The following is a 15,687-nucleotide window of genomic DNA, read 5'->3' on the forward strand; positions in this document are numbered from 1 at the left end:
TTAGGACTGATAGACAATGGGTCTACTGGAGTATGGGGGAACCGTGGGCTGCCTGGAGAGTGGTGCTGCAGGGCTTGGCTTGGCACTGAGTGGGCCTGGAATCTGTGGCTGAGGTTGCAGGATAATGCCTGAGGTCGAGGATGCTGACATAGCCCTGAAAGCTGGGGTTATACAGGTTGAGCAGGTTCTTGGCTGGACCCTGAAATGGACAAAGATTCTGTTTTCTCAATGGTCAGTCCAGAGGCTGGGCCTGTGGTGCCAGGCTGATGACTAAACCCCTGGGGGATGGCCTGGTGATGAGGCAGGTCTGAAGCCTGGGGCTCTGGGGGTCAGCTCAGTGCTTCTAGCAGCCAGAGCCGGTGGCTGACATGGCTTGTCTAGAACTTGGGGCTGAGGAAGAGTCTGGCCTAGAGGCACCATCTGAAGCCTGGTGCCTGGGGCCATGCAAGCCTGCACACCATTGGATTTTACTAGATGAGCCTGGAGTTGAGGTCTGAGGCTAATCTGATATTCACTTATCTTTCCTTTCCCAAGCAAAGGACTGCTTTCTTTGTGTCTTTTCAATGTTTTTTTTTTTTTAATTTATGCTATATCTCTCTCTGGTTTTTGTTTCTAGGAAGGTATTTTTGTGCATAGATAGTTACTCAAGTTGATGTTTCTGTAGAGGATTAAATGTTGGAAAGTTCTATTTTGTCACTGCTGATATCTAGACCTTATCAGATTTCTTATGGAAAATTTTTATTTAATCCTATTCTTGCATTCCATATGCATTAAGGCCATATGATGTGGAAGGCATTGTGCTGACTTCTGGAGATAAAAATGAATGAGTACATAACAATTCCAAATAAATTTGTAGATATCTACCTTAAAAGAATGGGCCATGCATTTTCACTTCTTGTGTATGGGCTACACACAGTGACTTCCAAATGAGTACATAATGTAAAGGGGGAGAAAAATGTAACTTTATAGTGGAGAAGGTTGATAAACATTATTTCAGCCAAATAATCAAGGTCAAGCAGGTAATACATCATGTTGCTAGTTATGATTGCTTGATATAATGTGATGCAAATGGTGCTTTATCACTATATTTTTTCTTCCAAAAACCCACAATTCTAGACTCATTATGATAAAAAACATCAGGTGGATCCCAACAGAGAGGCATCTTACAACATACATGACCAGAATACCTCAAAACTATCATCAAAAACAAAGAAAATCTGAGAAATTTACAGCCAAGAGAATCTAAGGAGACAAGACCATCAACTATGTTAGTATTTGGGATCCTGATACAGAAATATGGGATTCATTATTTAAAACTAAAGAAAGATTATAACTATAGACCTCAGTTAATAATAATATATATCAAGTCACTAATTATAAAAAGTGCATTATACCAACAAAAATGTTAATAACAGGAGAAATTGGGTGAATGCATTTGAGAGGATATACTGGAATTCTCTGTATAATTTGTGTACTACTTATCCAAATGGTGGGGACCAGAAGTGGTTTCTTTTTCCTTCTCAGATTTGCATATACATAGTGAGATTTTTCAAAGATGGGACTGAAATCTAAACATGAAATTCTTTTGCTTTACGTATACCTTAAACACAGAATCTAAAGATAGCTCTGTATAATATTTTTAGTGTTTCAGTTTTGACTGCAGCCTGTCACATGAGGTCAGGTATGGAATTTTTCCATTTCTGCATCATGCTGAAGGCATTTCAGATTTCAGATTAGGGATGCGTTACCCGTACTATTGTCTTAATTACCCTATAAAGCTCTACTAAAACATCTACTTTTACAAAACTACAAAAAAATGTGAGTTATCCTTGTCTTCCTAGAGCTCAAATGAAGGAAGAATTAAATCAGAAAAAAATAGTGCAATGTAGTATACGTTATAATATAAAGAGGTCTGAACAAGAGCACAAGAACCCCAACAGGACTTTCCGGAAAAATTGTATCTTTTTCTTCTAAATCATACTTTAAAATAGTTCAATCTCCAGTAGTGGCTAGCAAGTACTTTGCTCAGAGTCCACATTCAAATATGTAAGGGAATGCTGAGGAAGGCAGCTCTGTCTTATGAAATCCCCTAGATGTGGTAGGCATAAATAATTATGTGAAGATTCACTGCTTCCTGTACCATCGTTATAAAAGGAAAAAGCAAACCGGTTCAAATTCTGGCATGCATATTTTACTACATAAACATTTCAGATGAGCATTGAAACTTCAGGAACTGTGTGTCTCAATCACACTTGTCATGAAAGTATTTCTCTGGAGATGACAGAGGGAGAATTGTTTCTGTTACAGTTCATGGAGCCATCTTCTGACCTCAGAAGAAACATTAACAAAGCAGGACACTTGACTACTTCTGAGAGGACTCTATTTTGAAGATCAAAGGCGGTAAAGTTACTAAATATTTATACCTGGCTCGTATCCCAATGAGAAGTAGCTCTAAAATACTTTAATCAATACCATCAATTTCATCACTCACAGCCCATTATTAAGATTCATCATGCTAATTAACAGGATCCCTGACGTGGATAGAAAGTTAAGCTAGCTGCAGCTCTAGCATCAGATTTAGGAGTGTGGCCCTTTTTACTCAAAGCTAGTGGAATGTGACTTCCTGATTGGGGCAAAGTAAGGGCCACACCTAGCCATCACAGCCTTTCACCCTGAGGTAAATGCTGAATTCTGATTCAATTACAGATAGCAGGAGGCTCTTCTTTTCTCCAGGTTACCTGATCTTATGTCACTGGTAGTCTGGCTATAATGTGAACCCTGCCCTTGTGAGACCTTGGACAAATCATCCTGTGGGTCCCAGTTCCCTCCTTGAAAAGGAGGGCACTGGATTAGGTCTCTCTTGTTTTTTTCTGTCTCTCTGCTCTTCAGGCTGGCTGGGTTTAGCTGACACACAGGAAAACCATAAATGTATAGGTAGAGACACTAGCTCCTGTGGGTGTGAGGGTCAGAGTTTAGACATATCATCAAACTAGCCTCTTCGAGCATTTGCTAGCACTAGACAAGTATGTTTAGAATTACAGTTTATGGTAAGCCTTACAAAGGTATCAGTAATCCTAACATAGACAAGTTATAGAAGGAATAATAATAAAAACCCAACAAAAACACTTAAGAGGAGCCCTACTCAGTTATCCAACCCACTACCCGCTTCCTTTCTGCTAGCCTTGGTTTCAGAGCGATGGTCCTCTCGGTTCAGCCTCAAAACGCGGCAACCCTAAGTGACAGTTCCATCAACCATCACTATTTCCCCGGTTTCCCCTTTGGTCCTTGAAAAACAAAACAACATCTTAACTGTAGCATTTTCTTTTACAATTGTCTCGAACGATCCCCAAAGCTTCAGGCAGAAGCGGGCCGTCCCAGGTAACGCCCCGAACGCGCCCCCCTTCTCTTCCTCCCGGCGGCGCCGGGCAGCGCGGGCAGCAGGCGGGCGCACCTGAGCGCGGGGCCGAGCGGCCGGCGGCGCGGTGGGCGAGGCGCGGCCGGGCGCCTCCCTGACCCGGCTCGGTCCCGCCGCAGGCTGTCCGGGCCGGGCGGAGGAGCGTGCGCGCCGGTCACCGGCCGTCACCTGGCGTCTGCGCGGGCCGCCCCGCTGCAGAGCGCCCGAGTCCTGCCGGGCTGCCGGGTCCTTTCCTGAGATTCCCTGGCCCAGCCCTCGCCCTCGGCCTCGCCACCCCGCGGCCGCCCCCGCGCGCCGCCCAGGTGGCCCCGGAGCCGCCGCCCCGCCGCGCCTCGGCCCTGCGGGTCCCAGCGCCGCCGCGCCGCCCCGCGGCCCCGGCCTCCCTTCCGCGCGCGGCCCCGCCCAGCCTCCGCGGCGCCGGGGCTCTCGGCCCGGCCTCTCCGGCTCCCTCCCACCTCCGTCCCCCACTCCCCTCCCCAAGAAGCGCTATTTTTAGCAAATCCTCCGCGCGCCGCCACCCGCTCAGCTCGCAGCCGCCCGCGGCCGCCCTCCGAGCTCCCCCCGCGCGCGGCGCCGCCGCTTCCCGCACCCCGCGCCCCGCACCCCGCGCCGCGCGCCCCGAGCCGGCCCGCGCCCTCGCCCCGTCCCCCGGCGCCCGCCGCGGCGGGATCCCCGGCTGAGGAGCGGCCGCGGTCCCCGAGTCAACTTTAATCCCCACGCTTGCTTCCTGCCTCGCCTTTCTCCTCTCTGCTCCGCTCGGAAGATGGCTGTTTGGAGAAGGGGGCGAAGTTAGGGGGTCGCTGGCGCGGGGCGCGGGGGGCGCGACAGCCTCGTTGGGAGCGCGCGGAGGTGAGTGGCGGCGCGGCGCGGCCGGGCTCCTGCTCGGGAAAAGCCCTGGGAACTGGGGTGCTCCCTGCTCGGGTTCCCGGGTTAGCGGCATCTCCTCTGACTGGGCCCGCGTCTCCCCACCCCGAGATGGGTGGCCGAGGGATCCGGGTCGGGCTGGGAGCCGGGTGAGCCGGGTGAAGGCGCTGACATTTGGCTTGGGCGAGCCGAGGCCGGGGTCCGTGGCGCGGCCCCCCTCGCCCCTAGACCTCCACCCCGTTCGCGTTGCATCTGAGGTGTGAAGGAAAAGTTTGTACCACCAACGTGTTGCTCAGCTGAGGGGAGCGATACTTAGTGGGGGTACCTTGGACGGCTGGTGGGGACCGCACTTCCACGTCTCTACAGCGGAATACTGGGTTTTAAGAAAAGTTCAGGAGCTGCAGGACGGGAGATGGGGCAGTTCCTGGACTGCCGTACGGAGAGCGATGCATGCGTGACGGTGCACCGGTTAGCGCCGCCGAGGGTGTCACGGCGGGACCGCAGGGGGCGGAGGGCGGGGGGCGTTCCCTGGGCCCCGCCGGCAGCGTCGCGTTGCTTCTGAAGCAGTCGCCTGCCTGCTCGCTGTCACAGGCCTGTGTGTCTGCACACGCTGCCCTCCGGAGCCAGGGGCGCAGCGGTCAGGAGAGGGGGCCGAGGCGGAGCGGAGGGTGCGGCCCCTGGGATGTGCGCTTGGAAGATTCTCCAGTGAGTCTCCTGGGCCCTGATTTCAGGCAGAGCCGTCCTGTTTGTTTTCCCTGTTATGAGGTGCGTGTAATTTCCTAAAGGGAACTTCTAGGTTTACTGTAGCAGTTTACAATCTGTGAGAAATGGGATATATGTGTATGCATACAGTATATCCCATGACATGTGAACTGTGTGTGTGTGTGTGTAAAAGATGAAGGTGCGGTAATAATGGATGAAAAAGTTTCACTTTTTCCAGAAAATGGAGTGAAGAGTTAACATTTTTCCTCTTCAAATGGTAAAAATAACGTTTATAGCAGTAGATGAATGCTCTTGGTGTGCTAAGATGTCTCATAATGAGTAAGATTGAGGAATTACAACTATTTGGAGCATAGTCATGTTCTCAAATCTTGCAGGCATTACTGAAATCTATGAAAGAAGAGCACATAGATATATAGAGAACTTAAAAGTACAATTTGAAATCTTTGGTAACAAAACTTAAAAATCTTTCTCCACTTGAAAAGTCTGGACGTTATTTTCTGATGCCCCAGAATCCTGTAATCAGTAATAGCACAGAATATGTTATAGTTAATAAATCAGGACAATTGAAAAATCATGTTTGGAGAAAGATACCTCTTGAACTAGTTTTTGGTGCTTTGGATGTTTATTATGGAAATTACTATGACTGAAATTTTTTGTTTAATATATTTGCCTTTTACCACAGCTAATTAATTGGCTTTTCTTATCCTTTCAAACCACATTCCCAATTTGGACCAACTTAATTACCAAAACAGCAAATCATTGATGGATCTTCTGCAAGCCACTCATATTAAAAAACTTAATATTGTAATTCCAAAAGGCCAAATAATTTAGTCAGTTGTAACATTTATGTGTAATTTATTCTCATGTATTTTATTTCAATGGGGTAGATCTCTAAATAGGCAGCATTTTGGGGGAATGTATCATTTTTCTGTGTGGGAAAAAGCTAATGTTTTCCTATGTGTTTCAGCCACCAAACAGGTGCTTGTGCAGTGGGAATTCCGAGTCTGACCTTTGATAGGTTGCCAGCTAGAGGGAGACCTGCTTTCCCGGCTTTGCTCCTGAACCACTAATCTTCACCACAGAACAGACATGATTAGATTTATGGAAGATTGTGTAGAAAGAAGTTAAGAGTTTTAAATTAAGTACCAGTTTATAGATAGGAGATAGATTTTTTTTTTTCAGTTTTGCTGCTCTTCTTTCTCTGTGATTCGGCCTAGCATGTTGGCCTCTATTGAAAAGGCAGACAACACTGGCTAGAGGGCATAACGAGCTTCCATCTTCTAGAAAAATAGTAATAACTCCTCTAAAATTAAGGGTAATTTGCTATATGGTTATAGATTTTTGTGATAGTTGTGATCAGACTGACTGTGCCCATTAAATAGCATAAATAGTTGCTTAATGAAGATACTGATAACATAGATAATTATAGGTATATATATTTGGACTATAGATTAATTTCTATTTGGGGTTACACATCTGAAGGCTAACTACCATGTAAATTTTTTTAGTTTAAATAATTTCTGTAATTCATATTTTTATTAGTATCTATGTCTAGTGGTGTTTTGAGTTTTATAGTTTTTGTTTCTTTCTATTGCAATAAGTTTAATTTGTTGAAATATTACAGTGTGTTATCATTTACACTCTCTCAGTAGGAAGGTATAGGTTATTCTTAAATAGAGATTTGGAGAAATAGCTAACAAGGAGAGTCATTTGAGAAACATATGGACATCATAAAATCCTTCTGTATGTAGCATCTGTACCTTCTCATTAGTGAAATATTGTACTTATGGACATTTTTTTGTTATTGCATCCAAATGTGGTTTTTTATTTTTACTTCAATTGATTTTTTTTGTTTTAAAATGTATATTAATGTTTAAGTTGGTAAGGAATTTTATTGCTTGAATCCCTTTTCTTTCAATAAAGGCATCATACTTAATTTTTATTGCCCGACATGCACAACTGTTTTCCAGCTTGTTATTATAACTTATATTTCTTGATAATTCCTCCTAACATTTGAGAAATCAGATGATATATTGTTCTCATTTTAGGAAGGAGACAGCAGTGCACTGTAGACCCAAGATTTAGGGAAGTCTGTGGAAAACTGAGAATAACATATATTTTTTGTTTCCTAATCATGACAACAAGCTACTCCAGTGACTTCTTATGAAGATTTTGTACATTTTCCTATTTCTAGATTTTTCAAAGTGTTCATGCTTATATATGTGCAGACTGGATTTTAAACCAGTCAGTACAGTCCTAAGGATATGGGCTCTTGCCGATTGGGGGAGAACTGTTACTACTACTTGGTGCTACGACAGACAAACACACCTTTCTGCGGGGTATCTACCTTGGCAGTCAGTTCATAGTCTACACATTGCCCTTCATCCACTGGGGTCACCTTGTAAGCCACATACTGCTCCTTTACTGATCAAAGCAGCCCTTGATTTTGATCAGCCCATTTGTCAAACTTGAGTATGGTCAGTGTCACCAGTGAGAGAGATCAGAACCCAATTTTGGGGAAGATTTAACAGAGGACAGTAATGGATTGTCCACTCCAGAACCAGGCAGTTTTGGTCAAGGATTATGTTGTATGTATTAAGACATCTTCTTTTATTACTCTGATTCTATGGCTTACCATCAAAGTGAATGAAAGTTTAATGGCATAACCTAGTCATTGCTGTCCTCGTAAACTTTAGAACTCTATTAATAGACTTCACAAAGTGAAAATGGATCCATGAAATCTCTCTGTCAACCTCAACAGGAGTTTTCAATCAAGGTAATAGCATTCTGGTATTGTCTTGTTATTGATAAGAGGAATGTATTATCCAGAATGCAGAAGAAAGCATTGCAATTTCACAGAAAATGCAAATATGTAATCTTATGTAGGCTCATATATATTCTTTGAAGATTAACTTTTAGTTTTTTGAATAAGCAATACCAGGTGCTCTTTGTTAGGTTAATATATTTTTACTGTCACTTTCCCTAAGTGTATATCTATGGGAGCTCATATAAATCCTTTTCAATGTGAAATACAGAAACAAATTTGACTGCTCAAGTGTGGTGCACAATTTGCTGTAATGAGTTTGGTTTAGCACCTCAAAGAGAGGAAAACTCCCACTCTATTCTTTGCTGCAACAGAGAGTGTAGTGTATTGCTGGCAAGATTGTGATTGCTGGAAATGCCACTTTCCTATGATAGGAAGAAGATGGGTGTAGACGGATCTAGTTCCTGTGGAATAGTGGTTTGTGGAATTTGGAAGAAAGGTAAAATTTAGATAGATTGTATATTACTCAAGGCAGTTGGTAGCAAGTTATGAAATAGTGTTTAAGCACCAGATGAATTTAGTAGAGGGTATCATTTTCATTTTCTATTGCTGTATAACACGTTTCAGCTTAGCAACTTAATACAACATGTATGTTCCTTTATTTGCTTCCTCAGCAGTCCATATGTGGCTCAATTTGGTCCTGTGTCTGGGAGTCTCATCAGATGTTGGTCAGGACTAAAGTCTCATTGAGCAGTAAATGCTGCTTTCAAGATTTATCTCCTTGTGGCACTCTTAGCTCTTAGAATCTGCCTTTGCCAGATAATCTCCTGGACATGGCAATGTTCTTTTCAGTCTTTTTTGCTCCAACTGAATAAGACAGAGTCTAAGATAATGAGTAGATTATATATATACATATATATATATACACATATGATGTAATCAATGGAGTGACATCCATCATTTCTGCCATACTCCTTTGGTTAGAAGCAACACATATCTTCCACCCAAACTTGAGAAGAGGGGATTGATTGTACAACGACATGACCAATGGAGATCACCTTGGAATGTGTCTACCACATTGGCTGCCTCCTAAATCTGATACAGTGAACAGACATGATGTAGAAGCCATTTGGTTAGAATTATCTCAGAATCACTCTGCAGACTGATCCTGTGAGACGCTACTGCTGCTACTGCCTACACAAGCTTCTGAGGGGAAGATATTTTCTGTAATACAAAAAGGAATTCTCCATGTGTGTGTGTACTAGGAGCTGGGTTGGTGGTGCACACATATAATTCCAGTATGCTAGGGCCTGAGGCAGCAGGAATGCAAATTTGAGCCCAACCTGGGCAACCTAGTGACTTAATAAGATACCCTTGGTGGGGGGGGGGAGAAGGCTGGTGCTGTAGCTCAGTTTTCATGGCCAAAAGAATGACAAATGTCCACTGCTAAAGAAAAAAATAAACAATGTGAAAAGATAACTGTTTCATGAAATGTTTACCTTTTGACCAGGATTGACATGATAGCCATCCAGAGCTAGGATTGAATTGAAAAATGGCTGCAGTTGTACAAGTCCTTGGAAAGAAAGTACTTTTTGGACTTGGGAAGATGCTGTTACTCAACTTCATTGAGAAATGATGATGTTTTAGAGAGAAGCAGATGTCTCTTAAAAGAAATTACTAGCACATGGTAGTCTAGGGATTGACTTAGTTTCTATATTCCACATGTGAAAGACTTATGATTGGATTGCACCAGTACTTGCAAAAAACTAGCGCTGTGATTTTGAGCCCTACAGCATGGCCTTCTCTCATTTTATTAGGATAGAACAGATCCAAGGACCACAGCAGATCCATGGTGCTTTGTCTGTGGCCCAAGGACTATGGAATGCTCTGCAGAAGCATGAGGGCCCCTTGGACACAGGCGTACTATGTAGGAACCATTTTATCTAATCTGTGTCTCATCTCTGACAGCTTGGTTCAAATTTCACTACTCTTCCCCCCCCCCCAACCACTCAGGTAAATGGAGACTTTGAAAGATTGCTGAGCATCTTGCCAAGAGTCCTTCAGCTAGGGGTGACATGGGGATTTGAGTCCAGGTCTGATTCTAAAGGCCACAGTCGTATTACACATCTCAACCTCATGAATGGTAAGTGACTTTCTAGGGGACAATGCTGTTAATTCACATGTTGAAGTGAATGTCTGTTACAGCCACTCTTGGGATCCATCCTTCATCTTGCGAGAACTGCATACTGGAAGATGAGGGTTAAAGAGAGAAATGAGAGTGTATGCTGTCTCATGCCTTCTTTTATTTTCCCAGCAGGAAGCACAGCTTATAGGTCTCTCTTAGATCTAAAAGTAAGAAACAGGAGGAAAAGCTGTGCATTTTTATTTCAACTTATCATTTTGGTAAAATCAAAAGCTCCATGTCTCCTTTCTCTCCTATATGTAGATTTCTACTATGAGGTTAAATCAGGAAACATGAATTCTCATTGCCTCTTTGGCCATGGGGTTCTTTCTATAGCTCTTTTAGATACCAACGTTTTGATCTACTTGAAAAGTCTATTGAGACATTCTTCCTTTGTTCTTCTATTACTCGGTCCCTCTTTCTACTCTGTGGTACCTCTGAATTCTATTCATAGATATTCTACTTTTTTCTTCTATTTTATGTACTTAAAGTCTTTTCTTTAAATGGATCTGATTCCATTGATTAGAATCACTGGCCCAGTTCTCTTGCTGCTCTGCTGTAAAATATAAGCTCAGTGTTGAACTTAAGAAGTCTCATCTATTTTCTGTTAATTTTACCCAGTTGTGTCCTGCATCCTAACACAATATGAGGCAGCCTTTAAGATTTTCCTTGGTGCTTTAGTCAAAGTATAAACATTTTAAACTGAATGCCCTAAGGAAGTAGTCTGCCTGGATTGTTTTAGGTCAAGTAGATATTTATGGACCACTCCAGGTGGTCATGTAGATGGGCAATTGTGATTATCCCATCTGGACTCTAAAATAGTACAGATTGCAAAAAAAGAGAAATTGTGAGTCACCCCCATACTGACTAGGGTCTACCATAACCTACTCCAGACACCAGATCTCAGAAAATCATGAAATAAGCTATTTTCTTCATATAAATTTTAGATTTCCCAAGGCAGCTTAGGCCAGATTTTAAACTCCTAAATTTCAAACAAGTTCTTTCACAGTGTGACCTCACATTATCTTTATTAGTTATTCATTTTTAATTGTTGCTGCTGTCTGACTAATACATAAGTCTAAATCAGACTTTCAAACCTCTAGGGTTTTAGTGGGATTGTGTGCCCATTATTAAGTTATACCTTCTCTGCTTTCCTTTTCTCTAGGCTGACCTTGCATCTCTTGTGATACGTATTTTCTCTGATAACTTGCTGTGCACTGTGGTCTTGCTCTTCTCTGAAGGCCTATGATAGTTTAGGAGATGCCCATGTTTCTCACAGGCTTGCATATTGAATTCTAATAGTAAAGAAAATCCATCGTTAAAATAAAAGCTGCTGAATGAGTCAAATCTTAGAGGAATTTGGAATTTGCATCTTATCAATAACAGCATCTTTATACTTTTGAAATATAGTAGCACATTTAATGTAAGTATGATTTACATATGTTTTTGAGGTCTCTGCAGTGACTGTAACCTACTAGAGAGCCATACCTTAATAGGAAGGAGGGCAGAGCTTTGATTTGCTATGAGTACTTTATTGAAATTAAAGGCCCAGGAAGAATGAGCTGATTTTGGCTGAGGGTGATCTGTATGATGTGAACTTGTTACTTTTAATAAGCATTTTACTTATATATGTGAAATCATAGATGTAAATGCTTTTGCTTATAGTTATTATAAATTATCAAAACCAAAACCTATGAAAAATATCAAATGTGAACAATAGAGCTGATGAAAATAAAAAGAAATGATACTAAATTATGTGAGAAATGATATATATTGAAATTACATTGCCTGCATGGGTGAGAAAGTATAAAGATGTAGCCTCTGATTCTATTCTTAGTTAATCTGCGTTTATGTTTTATATCAGTATAAATGCTAAAAATATACTTTTAAAGTAGGTTTAAAACAAACATGTGAAATTAACTTCAGGCTTTGTTTGCTGGTTTGGGGTAATCAGACTTCATATATAACCAACATTCTGCCACTAAATAATCCTCTAAATGTGATTTTTAATGAGATGTCAACTGAGAACTCTATAACTATTCTGTTCTCTTAAAAATGTGATCAGCACTATGGAGTTATTGAATTCTAAATCAAATGTGTAAGCCATATTCAGAATTGCTCGAATGAAGAACAGATTGTGTAGAAACTACACAGAGATGATTTTAACCACCATAGTGCAGGAAGCCTATATTTTGGATGCATGCATTAGCCTGCTTTCTATAATGACTAATCCATCCTCACCTTTTCTCTAATCAGATTTAATTTATTTGGTAAACTGCATATTTTTGACCTTTACTAGTGCATGTATGATTGACAACATCAGCAGCAAAGGAATGAAAATTCAGTAGGTAGTATTTAGTTTTCATGTACTTATCTAGAAATCAATTACAATACATTTAAGCCTGGTATGGTGGTACGTGATGATAATCCTAGCATTCTGGGTGGCCTAGGCAAAAGAATCCTAAATTCAAGTCTAACCCAGGGAATTTAGTAACTTACACAGACCCTGTCTCAAACAAACAAACAAACAAGAATAAGTTTATATTTATCTTTTTAGGTTATCATTTTAACAACAACCCATAGCAGACAAAGAATTTCACATCAGACTTGTGGATCTCAGTTTGAAGAACACAATTGCAAACATTTATTTGCCAGTGTAGGGATTTTACATCTTACTCTGTTTGTTTGTCATTAACTGTATTGGAAGCTCATTGAATTCAGAGAGAAGGTGTCAACTATTCTTGTTTTTTTTTTCCCCCACAGCATGAAGTGCATTTCTTACTGTTGATATGACCTGCTTATTTATGTTATTTCCTATTGCCCTGTGAGCTCCCTGCAGACAGGGACTATCCTATTTTAATCTTCCGTCTCTGAATGTCTAAAACAGTAATTCCAATATGAAATAACTTATTGGACTTGTTTGTGTGTTGGGGTGTGTGTGTGTGTGTTCTTCTAGAGCTCATGTGCCACACCCTGGACACTTCTAACGGTTGTAGAGATCAGTGCTGTGCAACAGAACTTTCTGTGATGATGGAAGTATTCTATATCTGTGCTTCCCAGTGCCGTAACCACTACCACATGCGGCCTCTGAGAACTTGAAATTTAGCTAGTGGGGCCAAGGGCCTGAATTTACTTTCACTTAATTTTAATTATGAGATGTCTCCTGTGGCTAGTGGGGAGCACACATCCAGAAGATAATGTCTCTTTCTCAGACTCATTTGCCCACATAGCCAATACCATTGCAGTTTTCTGGCAGGGAGATGGTGGTGTTATTGGATTTTGTCACTGTTGGAAGGATGAAGTGAGTTTTATTATGTTAAAAACAGATACATTTCATCAAGTTGCTTCCCTTCTTTTCCCAAATGACCAGCAATATTGTACATCATCTCTTCGCTTGCTCACTATCTGATCTGTTTTTTCATCATTTCCTTGTTAAGAGTCCTGAGCCTCACCACTTCACTAAATAAATCTTACATATGCTTTGTCCTTTAAAAAAAACCCCAGATTTCCTCGTATTTTGCTAGTTTCTACATTAATTCCTTTCTTTCCTAATAAGCCATTTAAACTTGGATAACATTATTTTCATTAATATCATTATCGTTGTCATTGCTAGTATTGATGCTGTGGTAGCACATACTCGTTATTATGTCTCAATGTCTGCTGCTTTTCTGAACAGATCTGAAAGTTGTTACATTCTGAAAAATGTCTGAATATCTTTCTCTCCTATTGATTTGTTTATCTTGCCTTTTTCCTCTTCTTTATGGTACAGGAGAAGGAAGAAGAGCACCAGAAACATTTAATTACAGAAAAATTCATTACTTACATCTTACATAAGACGTAATCCCACCATAACAAGTTTCTCAGCTGTTGCCAAAATGCATGAAATCATTGCAACAGGACTGACCATTTGGAAGGGAGGAATTGCTTCTTGGAAGTGGCCAGGCTTTTTTATGCAGCTTTAGGTCTGCTAGAGTAAAACTTAGGTTAAAATCCATCATACATATTTTTAGCCTGGGGGTTGGCTAAATATATATTTACATATATTGCACCATTATTTCTTGCAAGAATACTAAGTTTAATAATATATAAGTGTTATAAAGGCAATGATAGGCAAATAAATTGAAATAATCTCTTAACAAGCAGCAACATTTAAGAAATTTATACCTAGAGTTTGACTAGTCATCTTACATGGCAGAGTTTGACAGCACAGACTTCTGCATGGAAAGTTGCCATTCACTCACTGTTTTAGTCTAACTTAGTGGTACCAAACTCAATTGTGCACCAATATTTCTATTCAGGGTAATGCACAAAGACTGAAGAAGACTGAACTACATTCTGTGGATCACTTTGCCCCCTTTTCAAGGCGGTTTTGTCTGTGCTAGGTTTTCACAGTTTTCCCTCAGTACCCAAAAGATGCGGTTTCTACATTAATTCCTTTCTTTCCTAATAAGCCATTTAAACTTGGATAACATATATATTACTCCATAACATATATAGATACTCCACTGTATTTCTGCTTTCATTTCAGCACGTGGTTACTCATTGAGGGAACTTAAAAGTGTGCTTTTGAGCAGTCGTCTCATAATCAAGAAAAACTGAGGAGCAGTGTATATGATTTTGTGTTTTGTGATTTGGTAACTGTGCTCTGGCCATACTGTTGCTTTCCCTGGCTGTTTAATGATGAGAAGCTAGTCCTACTTATCTCCTTAAACTTATTGATAAGCATTCTCTTAAAAAGTCTCTAAGAAGTGAAATAGGTTTTATGTTCATTTTTGGCAAGTTGGGAAAGTAAAGAGAGAACTTTCTTTTGTGCCTGCTATAAATATATTTTAAGATCTCCTACTTATCTGTTTGACCTGATTTGTTTTTATAGTTACCTACATTAAAAATAAATATTTGAGTTTAGCATTACCATGAAACAATATTTGTCTGCTTTTATTGATAAAGTTCAGCCATGGTTTTGGCCTAAACTTATGAACTAATTTATTTATTAACAAGACTACTCTTTAAAAGTTACTGCTTTTGGGGCTGGGGATTTAGCTCAGTGGCATAAGCGCCTGCCTTGCAAGCAAGCAGTCGTGAGTTCAATCCCCGGTACCGATAAAAAAAGGAAAAAGACAAAAAAAAAAAAAAAGTTACTGCTTTTTCTCTAATACATTCAATTTAAATTACATCTCAAAAATATAACTAAAACCTCCCAAGTCAAATGAAAAGTAGAGGTTAAATGGAGTGAGACTTCAGAATGAGGGCTGTCATTTTTAGAAGAGCAGATCTGAAATTTATTGAAATGTATGCCATACTTTCCTGTTTTTTAATGTATGTTTTAAAACTCTGTACTACATGATTACTTTTGTGAAAGCAGTAAATAATCTTAAAGATATATCCATAGTAAAAAATCACGCAATTGTCATTTTCTTTGTTTTTCTTTGCTTTCTGTAGATCCAGATTTCCATCTGTTACCTTCCTTCTTTCTGAAAGGCCTCCTTTAATATTTCTTATAGCACAAACTTGGTTTTGATGAATCCTAGTTTTTGCACATTTGGAAACATCTTTTATTTTCTTTTTTTGTATAGAAGTCTATGTTGTCCTTTGCATTTTAATAAAAGTTTGCTGTCATATTTGTTCTTATAAATCATTTATAATGAGATTGTTTTTCTTTGTTACTGGTTTTAATCAGTTTCATTTGATGAGTCTTGGGGTAGCGTTCTCCATGTTCCTTTTACTTTGGGTTCATTGTGC

At 40.7% G+C, this 15,687-nt stretch overlaps 1 protein-coding gene across 16 annotated transcripts in view; it reads left to right on the forward strand.

Moving 5' to 3' along the window:
- Positions 1 to 4,107: 4,107 nt before the first annotated feature.
- Positions 4,108 to 15,687, forward strand: part of Hdac9 (histone deacetylase 9) — an 849,535-nt gene continuing 837,955 nt past the window's right edge. For 13 of the 16 annotated variants that reach the window (XM_063233991.1, XM_063234068.1, XM_063234058.1 and 10 more), the window contains exon 1: positions 4,108 to 4,264. The gene's annotated coding sequence lies outside the window, so the exon portion shown is untranslated. Of the gene's footprint in view, positions 4,265 to 4,604; positions 4,748 to 4,870; positions 5,045 to 9,779; positions 9,910 to 15,687 lie in introns of those variants that run through there. The other 3 variants (XM_063234003.1, XM_063233999.1, XM_063233996.1) reach the window with 3 other exon arrangements.

This window comes from Cavia porcellus, unplaced genomic scaffold (assembly GCF_034190915.1).
Source record: "Cavia porcellus strain 051 isolate PalLab524CR breed Dunkin Hartley unplaced genomic scaffold, mCavPor4.1 scaffold_2, whole genome shotgun sequence".
Taxonomy (NCBI): domain Eukaryota; kingdom Metazoa; phylum Chordata; class Mammalia; order Rodentia; family Caviidae; genus Cavia; species Cavia porcellus.